Raw genomic sequence first — 23307 nt, forward strand, 5'->3', positions numbered from 1 at the left:
TAAAAATTATGTATCTTTGCTAACCACACCAGAGATAAATGAAAAGCTAAAAAAAATGGGGTCAGTGCCACAGTTTGCTGAATATGAAATTGTGGAGGTAACGACCATTCGGAATGTTATTTTGGAATTGACTGACAGAACATGCCTGCATGAAGGGTCTCAAGAACAGTATGTGCTCTTACCCCTGTCACTTCAGGACAGCTCAAGTCAAAGTGTGAGGCCATCAGTGAGATGCATGCTGGTATGTGATTTTATTTTGGCACATAGATGTTTATGGGAAAATGGAAAAGTACATCTAGCTGTTGACTGTGAATGACACTGTCGATCAGTGAAGGAACAGCTTGGTGAGGTGGCTGTTATGAGGCCATGGGGACTAAGATGAGAAGCTATTTTTAATTATGTTGAATTAACAGGTAAGTTTCTGCTTTTTCTTTGCCCCCAAAATACATGGAGTATCTATTTTGCTAGAAGTGACTAGTGAATGGTCTTTGACCACTTAATGGTTGAGTAGTATAGAAGCAAAGGAGGCTCTACAGATCTGGTTATTGGTCTGTGTTAGCTGTTCTGCTCTTTTCTAAGAAGAAATAATGTTATGCATGTATGTAGATTTATTACAAAGATAATTATTAAAAGTAATAGATTGTTTCCAAACTTCATCCTACTCAGACTAGATTCATTGGAACTTATGGACCTCAGTTACTTATATCCATTACTTTCAATGGGTCTAGAAGTAGCTTTGGATACAACCTAATGTATAGAATTATGTAGTTACACAAATAAACAGCTTCAGTCTATTCTTTAAATGGAATTTACCAAAAGCTACAAATCCATTCTAAGGAAGTGTTAAGGATCTGTGATGGCAACATCTCCATCAACAATAAAAAAGACAAATCTCTTTCTCCTTTAGTCAATGTGAAATGTCCTAGAAGGTTGATAATGCTTTTTATCCCAAAGTGTCTTTGATGACTTACAAAATGAGTGCAAGAGTCATTGAAAAGAAAGGAAGAGGACAGATGGCTGAAAAGTGTAGTCCAAATCTAGCATTCTCCATCACTGAAAATCCACAGAACTGGTAAAACTGCTGAGTGGTTTTATAATTCATAATTCTAATAGAGGAACCCAAGCACCTTCAGACATTGGTATATTGTGCAACTTGTGTTCCTCCAAGTAAGATCTTTTTAAAGGCTTATATATATGACAGCAACAATGACAAATGAGAATACTAATGCACAAGGTCCAATTATTTCATACTGATTTCTTGATAGAAACAATCAAGAGCTTTGTGATGCCTTAAAGACCAACAGGCTGCAACCTTTCACAGGGAAAAAGTCTACTTCACCAGGTGCATTACTGAGTAAAAATGTTCAGGATAAGAATATTAACCTGTTCAAGCCTTGCCCACCCTAACTAGGATAAAGCAGGCCTTTGCCTTGAAATTTTGTAGCTTTGGTTGTGGCTAGAAAGTAAATGTGTTATTTATATATTAGCTATTATGCCTAGATATGACGAGTTCTGCAGCAGAGCTGATAACATGATGATGTGGTTTCTCTCCACTGCTGAAACACAATAACTTTTAGTGTGCAAAACAACAACAACAACAAAAAAAAACCTTTTAAAGAAAATCTAAACTGAAAAAACTAAGCATTTCAAATGGAATGTACTTGGGATAATAATATTTCATTCCTTTATTATTCGACCGATAGTCAGAAATAGGGCTAATAATATTTGGGTTGGGTTAATAATATATGGAGTATTGTTCTATCAGAATGCCTCACATACCAGCGGCGACTAGACCTTTGATACAATATGGTCTCCATTTTCCCTCTTTTATTGAAGAAGAACAGGATATTTTAATGTCATTGAAATATACTCGGAGTCGCAAAGTGATTTCATGCTCTTTATTCAGCTCATAGTGGTGAGGAGGAATGAATGAAAGTCCCCTCAAAGTATCTGCCTTATATACATTATTTACACAATGGGCTGCACATGATTGGCTAATTCCGGAATTGTACTGTAAACCAATCAGGTTGTGGATTCACTTCAATCTGGAGCATGATTGGGTGGTTCCTGCCAACCAATCATACTGCTGCATTGTTCTAGGACCAATCAGACTGCTGCATTCTGAATCCTATTGTTCTAGGACCAATCAGACTGCTGCCTTTTGGATCCTATTGTTCTAGGACCAATCAGACTGCTGCAGTTTGGATCCTATTCGACTCAGTACATAACACCCCTCCCCTCTAAGTTCCAGTCCTGCCCGGGAGGTCGCATTCATAGTCCTCAAGGTACGCTGGCGGCCTACGTGTGCGTTGCGGCCTGGGGTGTTCCCTGGTCCGGGGTTCTGGTTCTGGCTCGTGTTCCAAGGATGCTGGCTGTGATGGGGCTGTTTGGTCTGGCGCAACCGGCTCGCTCAGTCGTGGTTCTGGTTCCGGTGTCCTTTCGGCCTCCCGGGACCTCTCTGTATTTACTGGTTCTGCCTCTCCTGCTGGCCCCTGCTGCTCTATGGGCCTCACTGCCCCACTGTTCCCCTGGGACTCCTCTGACCTGTCCTCCTCCTCCTGGTTTTCTCCCGGGAATCGTCGCCGTATCTGGTCACAGTGGCGGCGCCAGCATTGCCCCCCATCCGTTAGCACCTCGTACGACACGGGGCCAGTGACCCTGGTGACTGTGGCGGGTACCCATGCAGGGCCTGCCCCAAAATTCTTTGCGTACACTGGGTCCTGGGCCTCGAAGGTCCGGGGGTTCCTGCCTTCCCCCACCCCTACCTCATCCTGAGCTCTATCGGGGTGAAGGCGGTCCAATCTGATTGCAAGGCGCCGACCCATTAGTAGTTCAGCGGGGCTCCGGCCAGTCGTTGAGCTGGGGGTGCTGTGCTGTGCTAGAAGGAATGTGGCAAGGCGGTACTCCCAATCCCCTTGCGTCATGCGGCGAAGGGTGTCCTTGGTGGTCCGCACCATGCGTTCTGCTTGGCCATTGGTGGCAGGGTGGAATGGCGCCGAACGGATGTGGCGGATGGCGTTCTGCGCTGTGAAGGTTTGGAATTCTCCTGACGTAAATGCAGTCCCGTTGTCTGGGACGAGAGTGTCAGGGAGCCCGTGCGTTGCAAACAGCCTGCGTAGTACCCGGATGGCTGCGGATGTAGAAGTGGATGGTACCAGTGCGACTTCCAGCCATTTGGTGTAGGAGTCCACCACTATGAAGAATGTTTTCCCCTGAAAGGGGCCAGCGAAGTCCACATGCAGGCGTGACCATGGTGCTCGGGCAGACTCCCAGGACTGGACTGGGGCCCTTGGGGGATCTGGGCGGGATTCTTGGCAGGCCTGGCAGTGTTTGACCCAGGCCTCTATCTCTCCGTCGATCCCCGGCCACCACACATAACTCCTGGCAAGGGCCTTCATTCTTACTACCCCTGGGTGTGTCTCGTGTAGGGCTGTGAGGACCCTTTTGCGGAGGGGCTGGGGAACAACGACCCTGCTTCCCCATAACAGGCACCCCTTGTGGGCCGACAGTTCATGTTTGCGGGTTGTGTAGCTGGCGAATTCTGGCCCGGGGCTGCTGCTGGGCCATCCCCTCCACACCCAGTCCAGGACCCGGGAGATGACCCTATCTTTCTTGGAATGGTGTGCAACTTCTTGTGCCTGAATGGGGCGGTCGGGAAGCAGCTCCAGGCTCATAACCTCTTGTGCAGGTGCCGGGTCGGGGCCTGTTTCTGGTAGTGGTAGCCTGCTGAGGGCGTCCGCATGGCCCATCGCCTTCCCAGGGCGGTGAATCAGTGCATACTGGTAGCTGGCAAGGAAAATTGACCACCTGAGGACACGAGGAGACAGCACTTGGGGGGTCTGCTTTTCGGGGGCAAACAAGCCAAGCAACGGTTTGTGGTCAGTCACCACGGTGAAGGGCCGCCCATACAAGAAATCATGGAATTTTTTTACTCCCTTCACGATTGCCAGGCCCTCCTTGTCGATTTGTGAGTAGTTCCGCTCGGTTGCGTTGAGTGTCTGGGAAAAGTATGCCACCGGTACCTCTCTTCCATCTGGGAGTTGGTGTCCCAGGACAGCGCCAATGCCATAGGGTGAGGCGTCGCATGCTAGCACCACCGGCAGCTTCTCGTCGAAGTGTGCCAAGACCGAGTTTGAGACAAGCAAGTCCTTGACTGCCTGGAATGCGGCCTCCTGGCGATGGCCCCACACCCAAGGGGCCCGCTTGTCCAGGAGTCTGTGTAGGGGCTCCGCTACCGCCGCCTTGTGGGGAAGGAAGGAATGGTAAAAGTTCAATAGTCCCAAGAAGGCCTGAAGTTCAGTCTTGTTCCTGGGCGCTGGGGCATCACAAATGGCCCGTACCTTGTCCCCAGTCGGGTGGACCCCTTCTGCATCCACCATGAATCCCAGAAAGTCCACCTGGGGCACTCCTAGTAGACATTTTTCCCGCTTTACCTTGAGACCCGCTGTCTGGAAACGGTGCAGAACGGTGCGGAGGCGGTCCTCAAACTCCTCTGGTGTGGGCCCGGCAATCAACACATCATCGAAGAAGGGGGTGACGCCAGGAATCCCTTTAAGGAGAGAGTCCATTAGATTCTGGAATATGCCTGGTGCCACGCTGACACCGAATTGCAGCCGCTTTACCCTGAATGCTCCTCTGTGCGTCACAATTGTCTGTGCCTCTGCTGTTGCCTCATCTACTGGCAGCTGTTGATATGCTTGGGCCAAGTCCAGCTTGCCAAAAATTTTCGACCCAGCCAGGGTGGCAAGGACATGGCTGACCACTGGCACTGGGTATGCATGGGCCGTGAGGGCCTTGTTTATGGTACATTTGTAGTCTGCGCAGATGCGGACTGAGCCATTAGGCTTGACAGGTGTGACGATTGGGGTTTCCCAGGGGGCATTAGGTACCGGTTCCAGCACTCCTTGCTCCACGAGCCGGTCCAATTCCTCGTCTATACGGGGTTTCAGAGCGAACGGGACCCGGCGGGCCTTGAGCCTGACTGGTCGTACTGCGGGGTCAAGCTGTAGAGCAATGGGGGGGCCCGTATACTGTCCCAATTTCCCATCGAAAACCCCCGGAAATTCCTTGCATATGGCGTCCACGTCCACTTGTAAGCTAGTGTGGTTCACCCCGGTGACAGCTAGCCCCAGTGGTCCAAACCATGCCAATCCCAGTAAGCTAATGTAGGGGCCCTTGACCACAAGCAAGTCCAGTTGCCGCGTCCGCCCTCGGTATTGCACCCTGAAGGTCCCCACCCCCATTGTGGGGACCTTACGTTTCTGGAAGTCCCGGAGGGTGAATGGGGCCGGCCTGAGTTTGGGACCCCCAGTAGGACACAGTTTCCTTAAGGTCCTTGCCGAGATTATGGATAGAGTTGAACCCGTGTCAAGCTCCATGCGGCATGGGGCCCCCTCTATCTGTACCTCTACATAAATTTTCTCTATGTTGGGGTGGGGCAACTGGTATACCTGGAAGTCCGTGAGCTCTGTCGAGTTGCCTTGGTGCGTTGGGCCCCGGGACCTGGGGTTCTTGGATTGGTCGTTTGATGCCTGGTGTCGGGTGGGCCGAGCCCGACACACCCGGGCGATGTGTCCCGATTTTCTGCACTGTCTGCACTCTGCATTGCGGAAACGGCAGGTCCTCCTCTCATGACTTTCTCCACAGCTTGCGCAGTTCCCTCCTTCTCGTCGAGGCAGCTGTGGTATGTGGGCTGCTTGAGTGCGCTGCTGTACTCGGTGCACCTCCTCCCTGTCAGATCCTGAGTCGTCGGTGAGGTCTTCATGGTGGACCCTCGGTTGGGACGGCTGGCTCGGCCGTGCCTCTTGTGTCGACCTCTCGGCAGCTTCCGTTGCCAGGGCCTCCTCCAGAGCGACCTGGAACGTTAGGTTCTTCTTAGCGTAGAGGCGTCGTTGCAGCTTCTCATCCCTCAGGCCACCGACGAGGCGGTCACGAAGCATGTTCTCCAGCTCTGAGAAGTTGCAGAACCGGGCGGCTTGGCGGAGAGAGGTCACAAACCCAGTTATGGTTTCCCCAGGGGCTTGCCGCTTTGCGTAGAAGGCATTTCGACGAGCCACCACTGAGGGCTGTGGCGAAAAGTGCCCCTTCAGCTGTTCCATTATTGTTTTGTATGGAACAGTAGCAACGTCTTCAGGCGCAAGGAGAGCCCGGGCGATTTCAAATGTCTCCTCTCCGCAGACGCTGAAGAATATTGCCCTCTTCTTGGCGTCTTCATCATCGGTGACCCCTTTGGCTTCTAGGAGGAAGGTGAAACGGGAGGCGTACGCTTCCCAGTCTCCAGATGCTGGGTTGAACGGCGAGAAGTTGCTGTCAGTTGCCATTCTGAGTTCCTTGTGTCCCGGAGCTGAAGCCTGGATACACGGTGCGAGGCAGCGGTGCGGCAGGTGGCGGTGCTGCGGTGCTGTGTGTGGCAGTCAGCTCAGCGGGATCCCACCTTCGTCGCCAGTGAAATATACTCGGAGTCGCAAAGTGATTTCATGCTCTTTATTCAACTCATAGTGGTGAGGAGGAATGAATGAAAGTCCCCTCAAAGTATCTGCCTTATATACATTATTTACACAATGGGCTGCACATGATTGGCTAATTCCGGAATTGTACTGTAAACCAATCAGGTTGTGGATTCACTTCAATCTGGAGCATGATTGGGTGGTTCCTGCCAACCAATCATACTGCTGCATTGTTCTAGGACCAATCAGACTGCTGCATTCTGAATCCTATTGTTCTAGGACCAATCAGACTGCTGCCTTTTGGATCCTATTGTTCTAGGACCAATCAGACTGCTGCAGTTTGGATCCTATTCGACTCAGTACATAACAGTCATCATCATCATCATCATCATCATCATCATCATCATCATCATCATCACAGAGGTGTCTGTGAAGGAGATATATTCATTGAAAATGTTAGCTTTTCTTCCTTTTCTTTTCAAGAAAGGAAACTACCTGTTTGTTAAGTCTGGCACTGGAGGTCCTTCTCTAAATATTCCTGCTGCTTTGTAGGCTTTCTTAATAATAATTACTATTATTTATAAGCCGCCAAGTTACTGGGTTGCCCGGAGACGCAAATTTTAGACATTTTTTTTTAAAAAAAGATTGCCCAGGATTTTAACTGCTTTTATATCAAATGCTTTTTGTATTTTTTACTGTTGATATGAGAATTGCTTTTGTTTGTGATGTTTCCGATTTGTTTTATATTTGTTTTATAGTTCTCTTTTGAGGGCTATCTTGAAAATCTAGATTAAGGGGGATTTTTTTTTTTAATGGAATGTACTCTGTGTGTGTGTTTCCTACTTCTTTTCAGGCCAGAATTTTTATCCTCGGAGTTCAGGATGGAAAAGTTTTGCTTTCCCCACAATGGCTGGAGCGTCTCATTGCCTGTCAATACACATATTTATTGTTTTGCTAAGTTAGTTCAATTTGCTCCAGGAAGCCACTTTGCTCTTTTGATTTCAGGCCACGACTTGACAGCACCCATCAAGTAACCCAGCTAATTACCAAGTTAAAGCAAAGCCAGGAAATGTACTGCTCTTAATTATTGTTAAAATCCAAATAGTCCTCATGCTCAAAAAAGGATTTGGATTCAGCAGATGCCTCTGCTAACAGAAGGGGAGGGCAGGAGATTTGGGCCAATTTGCAATTCCCCCTGCAGCCCCTTCCATTCCACCTTGTGTAGGGTGCTCCAAACTGCCTGGAGCCAGTTTTCAGGAACTCCTGGTGGTTGCAGGGAGAGTGAAATCAGCTAGAGGTGCTTCTCCTCATCTTCCATTAGCGGAGGCACCTGCTGAGTCAAAAGGGCACCAGAGGTTTCTATTCAATTTATACAAAAGACCCGGGGCAAAGTCCTTGTTTCTTGGCCTCCCATTCATACAGTCAGCTGGAGGTGGTATTGAAATCACATTGTGGAGGAACTGTGTGAGTACTTCCTCTCTACCATGGAGATAGCCCCCGTTATGATCTTTGTCATGTGCACTATTTCTTCCCCGAAGAGGAAAAAGCAGAGCAGGCTCTCGTCTACTCTTGCTCACACAGAGGTCTCTGTCCATACTGCGGGAATATCATTAAAAGATATAAAAACTGATAATTGTATGGCTGTAGTGCCAAAGGCCGTAAAGTTAAAATGGACGTATGCAGGAAATGTGACAATAGACAGTTCAGTCCGATGGAATAAACTGTAAAGTCTCCATATGTTAATATGGAGACTCTATAATATCAAAAGACCAAGGGGACCACCACCGTTCTTGGTGGATGATCCAAAACTAACAGCAGGGCTTGTGTTGATACAAGAAGCAAACGAAAAAATTATGGAGAGAACATGAAGAGGTGCATATGGAAAGATGGATGTGAGAAAATCTCAGAATTTCGTTGCTGCTATGTCAGGAATGTATTTGTGATTGGTTGAAATAATCTCTTCACATGAGTCAGGAGCTATGTTTCAAATATGTAACCAAAGTTCACATACGTTAGACGTATTTGTTTCATGTACACACTGATTTCCTCATTTTACACAGTTTACATTTCCAATTGCCAATTTTTTAATCCCTTCCATCCCTCTGCTGTTTTTTGGGTTGGACATGGGCTGAATGTAAGTGACCCTATATTTCATTTCAGTCAAGGATGTGATGATAAATAGCACACTTTGTGCTGCATAGGTGCATGTGATGAATCATAGAGATATTGCTAAAAGCCTTCAGCACTCTCCCTGGTACCTTTCTTAGCATCTGTGCAATGCCAGATATGTAGGAATGAATGGAACAACCTAATCATCCGAAATGCTTTTTGAAATGTGCTAGCAAGATGGATCTAGATGGATTTTACATCAGAGATCATATTTATCCATTCCTCTGCTACTTGGTGGTATTACCAGTGAGGTGATCTATTAATGTTACAAGGAGAAATTTTCGTGATAGGGGTCAGGTGGTTGAAAATGAATTTAGCTTATTTTTTCCCACTCCTCACTCTGTTCCAGCTAGTTGATTTTCTCGGCTCTCTGATTTCTTGCTGCACTGAGAAAAACCCTCTGAAAAGTGCAATTAAAGATTTTCTGAATCAGTGGCTGTTACTTACAAATACAAAAAATAATTTTAAAAGCCCCATACCGAAGTTTGATTTGAGATAATATTTCCCATCCCTTCTTATTTTCACAAAACTGCTTTAACCGTAGCTGTATTATAATAAGTCATCTCACTTATAGGCCAGATCATAAATTTGTTTCCAACATCTTTATGGCCTTCGAAAAAGCAGAGATGAATTGAGCACTGTGGGGCCGACTTAATTGGCTGAAACGCTTTTAAAATGTGATGTGGTGTGATTTAATCAGACTGTGGCACTAATGGAGTTAAGCACTCTGTCCACTAGGAAATGATATGATCTTTCAGAGTTCTAAGTGCCTGTTTATGGCTCTGTTGAAGGTGCTCTTTTGTAACTCCTGTATTCTAACCCATTGCCCGGGGTTAGAGGGTTTTTATTTTATTTTTAAAAAGCAGTTATGTACTACAAAATGTAGAGTGCCTAGGTCCTTATGTTGGACTTCATGAAATGTATTCTTTAAAAAAACCAATCAATTATGCAATAAATAAATAAATAAATCAGATGAACATTCTAAAACATCTGATAGCAAATGGACAAATCTCCCCTTTCCTCAACAGCAGCACATCTGCACTCATGCCCACATTTCAGAACTATCTGTAAATAATCTCATTTTCTATTAAATCAGCATTAGCTTGACCAAATTACAGTGCTTGAACAGTACTAATGGAAAGCGCTTTAGGAATTCTCTGGCCTTATTTCACATTGAGAATATGAAAAAAGAACCCTGCATTTTCCTAAAATGGAAGTCCCTGTGGGTATCCGCCAGTGATGTCATATTGCACAACAGACTTCTGCTTGCACACAGATGATTTTCCCTTCCTCTTCTCCCCCTGTAGCCCTCTCCCATGCCCCCAAATCTTCTCCAGACAGTTGAGGTACCCTCTGCAGCAAATTGAGGGGTGCAGGAGTAAAGAAAAGTAGAAGGAGAAGTTTAATCTCCACCCCAGTTGCAATAACCCTAGCCTTCAAATGCATAAAACAATGAGTTTACCTCAATGGAAAACTCAAAACAAAATGGGAAACTTGCCGCTGTATTTTACAGTTAGACTGTCCTCAGTGATTGCTTGTTGCTTCAGTAAGTCAATCTAGTTGAACCTGGATATAAAATCCCTGGTGTTGTAGTTGGTTTAAGAATCTCAGATTCCAAACCCAAGTCAATTATGTGGGGTTGTGTGTGTGTGTGTGTGTGTGTGTGTGTGTGCAAAAGAAAGAGAGGGAGAGAGAGAGAGAGAGAGAGAGAGAGAGAGAGAGAGAGAGAGACTGACTTAAGGCATTCTAGACACTGAAAAATTCTGAGGAATAAAATAAAAGGACAATGTGATAACTGAAAGATGTCTGCTTCTTTTTGGCTTCCTAGTATGGTCACCAAATTCTGTTCCATCACGGTGAGATTGATGCCTTCATGCAAGAGGAAAGCTAAGGGCCAATGGTATCAAATCAACCAGACTGCAGATTCTGCAATGTCAATGACAGTTAGAATACCACCCTATTTCTTCAGCTATATTTCCAGTCTTCTGTTTTGCCAGGTACTGTATGTGCCTCATTTCCCAGATATGCTGTAGATTATGTGGAATCAACAAATTCGTATGATTGGTTAATCTTTAAAGCCTGATGCTAACATTAGAACTACTACATACAGAATAAGACTGTAGTGTGACATATGGATATATATTAACAATAATAGGAATTCATATGATATACAAATATTGTAGTTGAGGAGCTCCTTATATGAGAAAATAGTATATACATGGCTTCATTTCATTTTCTTACTTTGACGACAAAAGCAAATTTAAGTCTTCATATATTGCAAATTGAAACGAACAGCTGCTCAGTTTCTTCATAAACTTTAATATGCTTGCTATAAAACCTAATTGTGATGTTTAATAAGTACCTTTACTGGTAAATTCTAATTAATCTGAGATAGAGGGAGGAACTAGAAGTCATTTTTTAAAAAACGGATTTCCTTTCCTATCCACTTTTAATCTGAATATAACCTAATGAGGCAAATATAGTTCGATATTTAGCCTAGCCATTCTTCTCTTGCGGCTAAAGAAACAACCGTTTTTTTGTTTTTTTTTTACAGCCATTATACATGTAGTATAGCATTGCTAAGGCTATTGATCTGGTCAATAACCATTTATTCACATCTAAACTAAGCATAATTGGATGGGCACAAGATAAACTGTAACACAGTAGTTACCTAGTTAGGCACAGGAAAATCTTAGAATGAGAACTGAAGCTGGTCCTTTCCTGGCATAAATGTATTGTATCATGTACCATGTACTTCCACTAAAGTGTTTCTGAGGATTTCAGTGAACCACGTAGTAGTAGTAGCAATAGTTTAACAAATCAAAGCTCATGTTTTAACAGTGTTTATTTTCTTCATCTCTGGCATCACCATCAAAATCAGCATTGTATTATAAAATCATAGGTCCTAAGACAGAACATAAGTACATTTTTAAGGGAAATATGACTACAGTGAACTAGCAGTTTATTATAAAATCATGGGTCCCAGCTCCAAGTCTTGTTGGCTAGTTTGATAACCCAGTTCTGGTCAAAACTGGGCCAACCACGAGAGTCAGAAAGCAAACTAATCAAATGCAGAAACAAATACAAATATTCTTGACTTTTTTTCAACCTTTCCATGGCCCACTTGAAGGGAGCTCATGAACCACAATTTGAGCATCTGGCTGAGTCCATAGAAAGAGAGAGCTAATTAGTACATCCAAGTAGATTTTTTATTATTATTCTTTTCTCAGCCAATACACACATACAGAAGATTCATTGCTGGGCCTACCATTAGGCAGTGTGAAGCAGCTACACCAGGCAGAAAATGCTAGGAGACAGGGAGCTAGCAGGGTTGGAAGTGGCTATTTTGGCACCCAGGACCAACAACATGAAATGCATCCCATAGTCAACCATGTATGTAGTGACATAAAAAATTAACAACAGTTGTAATAACATGATAAAAAACCCAAACATATTTATTTAAATTACATTACATTATTATGTGCAATAGTACGTAAAGGAGAAACATTTTAAAAATCATAATTATTCTATCAGTAATTTTACACATATTTTTTCATGCAGTCCCTTACCAATAGTGTCACCTAATACATTATTAGAATAAATACATTTTATTTTTGTAAATAATATATATATATATAGGTCTATTACAGTATGCAAACATTTAACATTAATCATGATTTGACACCCCCTTGAATCTGGTGCCCTGGGCATGGGACACCACCCTAGTTGCATCCCTTGGGAGTGGCAGGGAAGTGTTGGAGTTGTATGTTCCATGTGACCTGCCCTACACCCCACAAAGCTAGTTAGTGCCCTCAGTTACATGGGTCCTGGCTTCCATCTCAGAAGCAATGTCAGAGGCTCCTATGTGTGTGTAAAAAAGAAAGCTTTAATCAATGCTTCCAGTGATTTTGGTCAGACTAAGAGCACAGATAGCAAATGGTGCAACTAAGAGTTGAAGAATGATATCAGTGGGTCCAAGAAGAGACTAAAGTTGTGAAGTTGCCTCAGCAACTGGTCATGTCCCTCCCATCAGCTTCGGACGGAAGACGTGGTACACTCAAAAGAGCTCTCTCTTTCCCAATGAGATTGGTGTGTTTGGAGGTGTGCGCTAGCTGTCCAGTCTCCTCCAGCTGTCCAGTCTCCCCTCCTGGCTGGTCGACATCTTCCCCTGTTGCTAGGGAATCTTCTGCTCTGTGCAAGCAGCTTGATGGAGCCACTCATGCTTCCTCCCTTCCCTGGCTTCTAAATGCAACAGAGTAGGGGTAACATCCTCCCTCTCAGCCCACCCCCTGCCAGTGGAGTGCTCTGTGCCCTCCTCTGACTCATCTGACAGTAACAGTCCCTTCCAGCCCTAAACCAGTCGCAGTTGAAGGACTCACAGCACTGTCCAGTCCCCAGTGTTGAAGTAAGGTTCAATTACCAGTCTGAGCAGCTCCTGTATGTAGAACTGAGTGAGTAAAGGGAGGTTGGATGAGCACTTGTATCTGGTCCTTTGCCTCAAGCAATGAAATATATTGGGCTGACTCCAGCAGACTCCTCTATGTAAGAGGACTGGATCACATCAGTCTGCTGGCAAGGATGCATGTTGCCCTGGCTCTTTCTAGATGAAGGACTCAAATCTTGTTTTCTGCTACTAGCAAGGGTCACTGCTATAGCAGGCACATAGAATGTCTAACCAAGCTGAGATGTGGATCCAACCTGGACTCTTGTTATAAAGGAGTGGAGTGGGGATGGCTTCATTGCAGATCTTCCCACCTCTCACCTTCATCTGACCAGTCCTTCCAGGATGATTCCTCAGGACTCATGACACATGTTTCGAGTGCATCCCCAAACCCTTCCAACATACAGGGATGGATTCAATTAACTTGTCCTGCTAGCAGAAGTCAGGGCAAGGATAGTCACCTGCTCTATGGGGCTACTCCCTTCCTCCCTTCCCCCTTATCTCCTTAGTACTACATTGAATTCCACCAATAGAAAATTAGAACACCAGGGAAAATCTAGCCTAGACTGCTTCCCTGACAATGCTAGTTTTAAATGTGCAGAGACAGTGTGCATGTGCATGTGCATGCTGGGAATTCATTCAAAGAAACAGCTCCTCGTCTGCAGTTTAAATGCTGTGGTAGGAACTACACAATGAGAATCTGCTGATTGTAAATAGAATATCATGCTCTTCTAAATGGATGGCAGGTCTATGTGGATATTTAAGAGAGGCATTATTTATATCTGACCTTGCATGCTTATCAATTAATGTCTTATTGATACTACAGCCAAAATTGATCCCTGCCTCCAGTTGCGGATTCTCTTGATGAAAGGAGGAAGAAAAACAAGCAGGTTTCAGTGTGTTGCTCTGCCCTCAGGAATGGTTTTCTTGAAATATCTGGCATGAAATACATTACTCTTAAACCCAGTAAAGATTTTGCTGTGATCTTTGTGAACTCAGAAAAGACCTTTCACTCTGCAAGGGATATTGGCTTGGAATATATTGGGTATGCAGAGCACTTTGCCAAAAATAGACTTACTTGTGCATCAAATTTTTACTTCTATGAAGTTTGGTAGTGGAATCAGGCTTTCTGCTGGATGAGGCAAAGGTCTCAGTTGCACTCAGTTGGTGCAGGAGAATCAGAGTTGCTGGAGGGAAAGAGGCAGTCAGGCCTAGAGTAAGAAGGCAAATTGAGCAGCAGCAACCCTGAGTCATTACTGAGAGTTACAAGAACAGAGCTGGCCTGTTGCCCAGGCAAGAGTTAAAAGGTCACATAGAAGAATTTGCAGGTAGTTCAGAATCAGCAGTAGTCATTGAACGTATAAGGGGCTTCCCTTATACAGCAATGTTTTAGGTTTTTTTTTTAAAAAACAAAACACATAAACAAATACTTGTTTAAATGTACATAGTAATCATAGGGAAAAATTGCAACTTTTAAAGATCTGAAAAGGAACTGATTTTTAATGCTCAAAAATGGGTACACAGATTTTTGCCCTCTAGGGTCATATGTAGTGGTGGGTGTATGGTTGAAGACCCTCCAGGTGTCCCTATATTTGCCAGGGACGGTTCTGGATTTACAGAAGCCAGTTTCTGATTTGCTCCCAGAATGTTCTGCTTCTCCTTAGGATGGACCTATGGAGAAATGTTGAAGGGTATGGAGTTATGTGAGCTCTGAGTCAAGGAGATAAGTAACTATACAACCTTTAGACATCTATATAAGGAAGTTTTTAAAAAAATGTTTAATGTTTTATTATGTTTTTATATGTGTTGGAATCCACCCATAGTGGTTGGGACAACCCGGTCAGATGGGTGGGGTATTATTATCATTATTTTCATTGGAGAAATGTTGGAGGGTATGTGGTTGAGGACTACATGTCAGTGGTTGTGGTCAGTGATGGTCAAGGCCATGAACACGCACATATTCAGCAAACACACATGCATTTCACTGGGATTACTGGTCTGCACAACCTTGTAATCATGATACTTGACAAATCACTGTCTGCACGCTACTAATAGCAATCTTATCTAAAGTAGGATTGATGAGGCATAGAAGTTCTAACTTTTCCAATGGCTGTGACCCAGTAAAGAACACTGGCCCTGCTCAGTTAACAGCTGGGCAGCAGGAAAAGTAGCTCTGTGGGGCTAGATGAGCTGCACAAAGATTGGCCAAGAGAGGCTAAAATATCCCTTTGCCTAATTATTATTATTTATAAAATTTATCTACCACACCTCATCCGCGGATCACGGAGTGGTTTACAATATAAAGACACAAAAATACACAGTAACCAACAAAAACAATTATGCCCCAAAGACCACGAATGATGTTCAGATGAGTTAGTGTTCCCTGGTGCTCTTTGGCCACATGTTAAAGTCAAATAGTCATGCTGCTGACTGCAGGTATCACCTGACAGCTTGGTCTTTGTAAGCTTTTATTCAATGGCAGCTTACCTCTTTGTTTCCAAACAACAATTCTTCATTTTCTTTCCAAGGGGGAAAAACACTTGCATGAAATGTGAGATTGTCATTGTATGAGTGAGTAGTAAGACTGGCCCAATTTATCATTTTCCCCTGTACGCATTAATGTCAACTTTTCCATACCATATTTGCATGGCAAGATATGAGAATGAAAAAGAACACTGTAAGTTACCATAGCATATGAAAACATTTTAAAAAACCAAATATTCATTCTGTTATTAGTTCTGCCACCATGAGGCACGTTCACTAAAAGTACTAATTAAGGAAGCAGGGGTGATTGAAGCATGAATGCCACTGTATTCTTCTAGGTTCAATATTCAACATGGATCTTTTTCCACTGGTACAATTGCTACAAGCTTTTCACATGTCTGATTCTGTCCAGGTCACTACGCATCAGGGGGTACAAATAATCAGTACCTGTTGTACAAGTTAGGTAGAAAAATAGTAGCTTAGATGCTCATCCAAGTGTAGATTTATGCCAGGATTTCGTTCCTCTTGATGGATGCATGTTTTGATAGGCATTCTGATGTGAATTAAAACACACATTCTCTGACATAGCAAGCACAACTAGTCATGCATAACTCCATATACCTGTTGCACATGCATGGACAAAGCCTGATGGAAAGAAGCAAAACAGTTTTTTAAATTATAGCCGACATTTTCCAGAGTGTTCTATGCAATGTATTTCCCTCATCCAGTTTTCCATGTGCTCAGTTATCACGGAAAAGCAGGACATTGGATTGAAAATGTTAGATAGCAATCAGCAGTTTTACACATACATACCAAAAGTTAACCACTATAGTTCAGAACCCCTCCCTCCTGCAGCAGAAAACATTTGTTTGAGGATCTTTTTGGCTGGTGAGGTAGAGGGAAAGGATATCCAACATATCAGGTTTTCAATGAATATTTGGCATAATTATTCTGTCTGAGACTTTAGCACTGAATGAGGGAGTAGAGGTCTTGCTTTCTTTCTCATATCTTGCCTTCCAAGGTGTGATATTTATAGATACCATGCAGGTTGAACAACCTCAATGATTTTTTTGATGACACAGTCAACCTAGAACCATTTCAGTATGAGCTTTGAATGTTAGCATGGTGATGTGAATAACACAGACAGAGTCTACAGAGAAAAGAAACTGACAATGCTTTACTGAGGGAAACTGAACAAGACAGTATAAAATATTAGCAGAAATAAACAATGGGGAGTTTGTCTTTCTTATAGTACTTGTTGAAAGCATGGAGTCAACAACATAGCCCATGAGAGTTCAAGTTACCTCAGCAAGGTTCATGTCACGCTGGCTGGTTGCTAGGCAACATCTTCATCTCCCTCTTCATTAGCTGACTGTCAATAGAATTAACCCTTAGATTATTAACAGAATGATCCCTGCTTTTGCTCTTGCAACACTGACTTAGGCAGTGTTAATGGCCCAGATTATAAATGTTTCCATAGATGTGAAACATCTCTGTGTTTATTCTGTTAGGTCCTTCAGCAGCTTTTAGATATTGTCCATTCCATTCTGCTTGGCTTGTCCCAAGTGATAGTGACCCATTGATTTAAATATGGTTTTATCTGCCCATGTTCAGAATGAAGTCATTGAGTTATATGAAGTCATATTCATCAATAGCTAGGAGCAATAATTTTACTACTACAAGTTCCCTAAGAAGGTCAGATGACTAACTCTGCCCTTGTGGCATTCCAGAAAGGCTCCAAGATTTTCCTATTTTGGAGGACTTCCAGGGCTGACTTGATGTGTGTGTGTATGGGCATCTCTGAATCACTAGTTTTGCTGCTGAAAGTATTCTGGTTTTGATTGTTCATTGTCTATCTTAACTACGTTGTTTTATTGCATTTTATGTAAGTTACCTTTAATAACCAATAGTGAGCAGTTGCTGTTGTTTTTTGTGATATGTATAATGCAATAAAACATTGCAGTTTTACCACAACATTATTGTGCTTCTATGCTTCTCTTGGCAGACATGAGGTGCTCATCTAGCTTTTAACTGCTCCTGCCTTTCACAGCCTTGCCTTTCTAACTGCAGACTGAGACAATATAGTTATGGCAACGATGTGGAACTCTTGGACACATAAGAACTACCCTCATACACAAGCTTTCTGTTGCCAAGCAACTCTACACAAGCCTTGACATTTATCTCTTGTTGAACAGAGCAACTTGTTTTTTTTGCTTAAACCTCAGCTAATTGCATTATCAGAATCTGAATAAAATTTATTGAAGGAGTATTGATGAGCCTTAGATCCATGACAACACGTAGATGGTGGAAAAACCCAGCAATGTGTGCTGGCACTACATGCCAAAGAAAAGTTACTACGTTAGCCAGTTTCTTAAATACATTGGAAATACTGGTCAAAAGGTTAATTTAAATTATGCTTCTGCATAGTTCTGAACAAATCCCACCAGAAAATCCCACCTGCCTTCACCAGGTTTCTTTTACCAGGGTGGTATTGGCCAGTGATCAAGAGCTGAGCCATGAAAGTGAGAGGTGAAAATGAGTTTATTTTAATTATTTATTAAATTTTATATCCTGCCCTTCCTCCCAAAGAATTCCATCACCCCATGAGTCCCTACAGCTCTGCCCTGGTCTCCAGAGCTGTTGGAGGCTGGTTCTGGCTCATTCATTTTGCCTATTGTGCCACTAACTCTACCTCCAGAGTAACAGAAACCATGTGCAGTTCCACTTCTTCAGTTGTGAGGTTGTTACCCTGTCTGTCCCGCCCACCTCTGAGGAGGCAGCTCAAGGAGACACCAGCACATAGATGGGAATGGTGAACCCATCTGGGAGAAGTGCTAAGTTGCTTGCCCAGTATAAGAACTGGAACCACCCACTGTGATAAGTTGTGGACATCCCTTTCCCTTATAACAGGGTTGAAGGGTTTCAGTATACCTAAAGGAGCATGTCCACCCCCATCGTTCAGCCCGGCCACTGAGGGCCTGCACTGAGGGCCTTCTGGCAGTTCCCTTCCTGTGAGAAGTGAGGTTATAGGGAACCAGGCAAAGAGCCTTCTTGGTAGTGGTGTCTGCCCTGTGGAACACCCTCCCATCAGATGTCAAGGAAATAAACAACTATCTCACATTTAGAAGACATCTGAAGGCAGCCCTGTTTAGGGATGCTTTTAATGTTTGATGTTTTATTGTGTTTTTAATATTCTGTTGGAAGCTGCCCAGAGTGGCTGGGGAGGCCCGGCCTGATGGGAGGGGTATTATTATTATTATTATTATTATTATTATTATTATTATTAATAATATTATTATTGTTGTTATTGTTATTGTTATTAATTTCAACATATTTGCTTGCGTAGACATACATAGCACCTGCTGTGCCTTTGAACTATGTTTTGCCTACATATTGCTCTGATCCGAGCATTTAAAGATTTTGGCAGAAACTGCAACCTGAATTTGAGTTCTCCATTGAGTTACAGCCCAGACACACAGAACATCTCTTCACACAGTGAAATTGCAGGCTCAGGGCTGCATGGGTATAAGAAATTCAGGCTAAAATGATTTTCTGCAACAACCTCCCCCTCTCTCCCTAACTACCTTAAACTACTGTTTGTGGTACCCTGAAAAGTGGGAAATATTTTCCTTTCCTAACATTCTTCTAACTGAATAATAAATACCCAGACAATCATCTATCACTCATATTGCACCTCACTGAATCTAGAAAGAACTGTACAAAGGCAGCCTATAGTGGGTAAAATGAAAGAAAAACTGAAAACTCCACCTTTCATAATTATATTTATGTAGCACTAAGGAGCTTCCATAGTACTTCTGCACTTATAAAAATAGGACTGTGGCACTGCATACACATTGATTTTCCTCAACAGCAACAAAAAGATAAATAATGTTTTAATGTTCAACGGTAACTCAAAATGATAAGCAACTCCGTTGTCTGTGAGAGTCACAGCATAAAACATTGCATGTATTCAGTTTATAGATTCCTTGAGGAAATGGTGTCTGCAAATAGATCACAGTGAACTAGAATGGAAGGTTTTCAAATATACGCTTAAAAACACAATTTACTCCCCTGGGTGCCAAAACATAATTAACTAACAGTCCAATCCTACAGAAAGTTGACTGGAAAGGAAGGGGGGGTTCCTCCCTAACAAGTGTGGTTATGGTTGCAGCCTTCAGTGCATAAATGTCCCATTGCATCACAATCCTTGTTATAAGAGAAAACACCTCTCCTGTAAGGAGCGCCACCCTACAATTTAGACCTTCTGGGAAAACCCTGCTCAGAGTCTCCATCATACAAAACGTAAGATCTGTTTGTGATATATATGTAGGTAGGTGTTAAATAATGTGTGTATTATATAATCTTTTTGCTAGGTGACCATGGACATGGTCATATCTGAATGTAATCAGGAATTTCCTGTTGGTTTCTGGTTCTTATTAAAGATAGACAGCTAAAGTTCTTCTCTAGCTTCCTTCAGTGACAATGTGTTAGGAGAGAGGTTTTCAGCCTTTTTGAGTCTACAGCTCCCTTGACCAACTACATTATTTCTGTGTTTCTCTAGTGAGGAAACAAACTCTGAGTCTCAGGAGCTCAGTTATGTCACCCCTTGCCTGCCAAGCCATTAGTCCCTCACCCCTTTTTGGACACCCTCGCTTGTGGAGGGTTCCTTCAGCATCCTCTTCCCTCTCCTCTCCTTGGGAGTCATCACCCACTTGCTTGATTACTCCAAGGTGACCCCAGCTCCTGGCAACCAGCATTCCCTGGCTGGCCCAGAGGTACCAGTCACCTGGAGAGCTTGTAACTCGGGCCACTGCAACAAACAGCTGCAAAGCCTCTAGAGGCAGAGACACGAGAGGGAGGAAAGGATGGAGGGGTGGAGGCTGGTTTCACTTGCAACACCCCTGACCACCATTCAAGTCATCCTAGGGTGCCATGGCACACTGGTTGAAAACCACTGTGTTAGGGGATGGAGGAAGGCCTTTTTTGGTTGTAACCTCATAATTATGAGGGTCTTTGCTGAAGACTTTCCATGCAAGCCAAATATGTTAGATATTTTGTGTTTCATCTTTCTTCTTTGTTGTGAATGAGGAGACAGAACTAAAGGCTCACAACAGTTCAATAAGTATTCAGGAAAGTAATGTGTTTGTACTGAATGCAAGTGGAGCTTGTAGAAGAATCTGGGGAGAAAAATATATAGCAGAGTTTTGGCAGAGATGCTAAAGAAAATCAGTGCTAACACTATTAGCTGAAGGAGTAAATGCTGACTGCCCTGTGTTGTAAAGGTTACACTTTTGTATACTCTGGCGGTTAGGCATTGGAATATGGTTGTGTGTTGGAGGGCAGGGTGTGGCCATCACCTACCCCTCCATTTTATGGGTATTCTGGTAAAGGAACCCGGCGGTCGTGGATCCTGTCTGATGCCCTTGCTGGTGGCTAGGGCCATGGCACGACCCCCGGTGACATCAGGGGGATCTTTCAGTTGTATTTGCATCAACAGGCTCCTTCCACTGGTGGTTAACACTTGATAGACTCACCCCTCCCTGAGGGGCTGGAGTCATGCTCTGTTGTTTTATCCAATGCCTAAGCCAATACCCCTCACATGCTGTAATCAATAAAGTTGTGGGCTTTTTTAGCCCATTAACGTAATATACTGTGTCCATGTGTCTTTCTTATCCTCAAGCGGGTGGCGGGTCCTTGAATCACAAAGAAAATTAGTGCTAACACTATTTGCTGAAGGAGTAAAAGCTGATTGCCCTGTGTTGTAAAGGTTACACTTTTGTATATTCCAGGGGTGGGAGACTTGCACCCCAGTACAGACCTTGTCTTAATTTCATGAGGATGAAAAGGAGGTGAAAAATAGCTAGAGGATAGCAGAAAAACAGGGGAAAGGGTGGCACAGAGCAAAAACTAATGGGTCAGCAGGAGAGGTGGGTGGAATGGTTTCAGTCCCACTGTCAGCATGCAGTTGTTAAGAGAATAAGGGTTAATCACCCTAAGCTATATACCTGGGAGTAAGTCTCCATCAAACTCAATAGGGCTTAATTCTGAGAGTATACTGTATGTATAGGATTCCACTTTAAAATACCTATTTGTTTGACTTACTTTAAGAAAATGTATCTATAGTTTTAATCTGGTCCACATGTATGATTTGCCCATTTTAACCTACTTTTCTACATTGGGCAAAAAAAGCTATCTAAATCTCATTAATATATCAGCATATGCATTCAGTTCTAGCTGAGTAGGTTAATCTTGTAATAGATAATGCTTATACAGCAGCTGTAGTGATTGCAGAAAAGCTATAACAAATTACATTAAAGGTGTTGGAGAAATAAAGTAGGGACTTTTTATTATATGTACAAGAAGAAAGTGTCATATAATATCTCATTTTGACTAGTGGCCTGGCCTTTAGCAGAATATAAATATTATTGATATTGATGTTGCACTATGAATCACCTCTCGTTGCACTGGCTCCAGCAGTAGAACCTTTACTGTACATAGAAGGAAAAAACCCAACCATTATTTATTACTAAAAGCTAAATCTTTGATAAATTCTTAACAGGAATATGAGCTCACACTTCAGTTTCTTATCCTCTCACAAGATCATACACCTTCCCACCTTCAAGGCTAATACCATTAAAATAATAATAATCTTACTGCACCATTCAGACACCAGTTCTTGTTTTCATCTACACTCCTATCATGGTAACACCTGAAGCAGGTTGCTTCACTGTTGCATAGCAGGGACACTCCTAGTTTCATAATCACAAGCGCAATTCAGGAGAGCTGCTTCTGTCTCTTTCATTTATTGTATTTTCTTTTAAATGAGCAAAATAAGCAGCACAAGGAGCAATGCCATTCATGTAACAACTGATAGCTGAAATATCATCTGCATCACTGCAAACATGCATAGCTGGTGTGGTCATTTCATTATAAACTTTTGGTATATTATTTGAAATAGCACAAAGCGTAATGGGACAGACATTCCTTACTTACCTCATGCAGCATGCTGTTGTAATAATGCTAACTCATGCAATCCTACATCCCAGCAGCTATGCATAGCTTTAGGCTTGTGATGTCCAAATATATATCAATTTTAAAGTTTCTTTACAGTACCCCATTTGTGGAAGTTCAAGTTATTAACCTTGCCCTTCAGTATTGTTCTGCTTTGTGCATCCCTGTATACCTTGGAAATGCAGCTTTGTGCTCAATATGCATATCCAAATAGTAGCTGATTTTGCAAAGCATTTGATTATGATGCCTGCTATATAGATGATCTCTGAGCTGTGTTTTTTTCTAAGGGGTTTCTCCTTTTTTTTGTCTTGGTAAGCAAAATGATTCTGCAATGGTGAAAACAACCGAGGAGGTGTGTGTTCATGAGCTAGTGGAACATTTGGTGTGTTCCATGCAGAAGGAAAAAAGACAGCCTCAGTCTACAATCAGTAAAAAGCCACTTCTTCAGACCAGTCACTGTGACATCCCATTTAACAATATGTGACTACTCAAGAAGTATTTGAGAGCAAGCAGTTTATGGATTGCAGTCTAAGTACAATAGATACTGAGGAATAAAGAGGAGAAAGATTGTGAAAGAGAAATCAACAATTTAATGGGAGTAGGTGAAAGGGCCAAATAGTTAATAATGCTGTTGAAGGCAGTCTATTTCCTTGTGAGACAGTGCTATTGCTGGTGCTGGATGAAATCTGAGAAGACCCTTCCCATTTTCATTTGTTCCAAATGGTATAGTAGTACACCATTTCATCTTTACCACCG

The 23307-nt window shown here is 43.1% G+C and overlaps 1 long non-coding RNA gene across 1 annotated transcript in view; it reads left to right on the top strand.

The window, feature by feature from the left end:
• The first annotated feature begins 332 nt into the window (after positions 1 to 332).
• LOC309349510 overlaps positions 333 to 23307 on the top strand; it is a 53246-nt gene continuing 30271 nt past the window's right edge. Inside the window, exon 1 of the long non-coding RNA XR_014159988.1 lies at positions 333 to 413. This is a non-coding gene — a long non-coding RNA (uncharacterized lncRNA). The remainder of the gene's footprint in view (positions 414 to 23307) is intronic.

This window comes from Podarcis erhardii (assembly GCF_964252035.2).
Source record: "Podarcis erhardii genome assembly, chromosome: 9".
Lineage (NCBI taxonomy): Eukaryota > Metazoa > Chordata > Lepidosauria > Squamata > Lacertidae > Podarcis > Podarcis erhardii.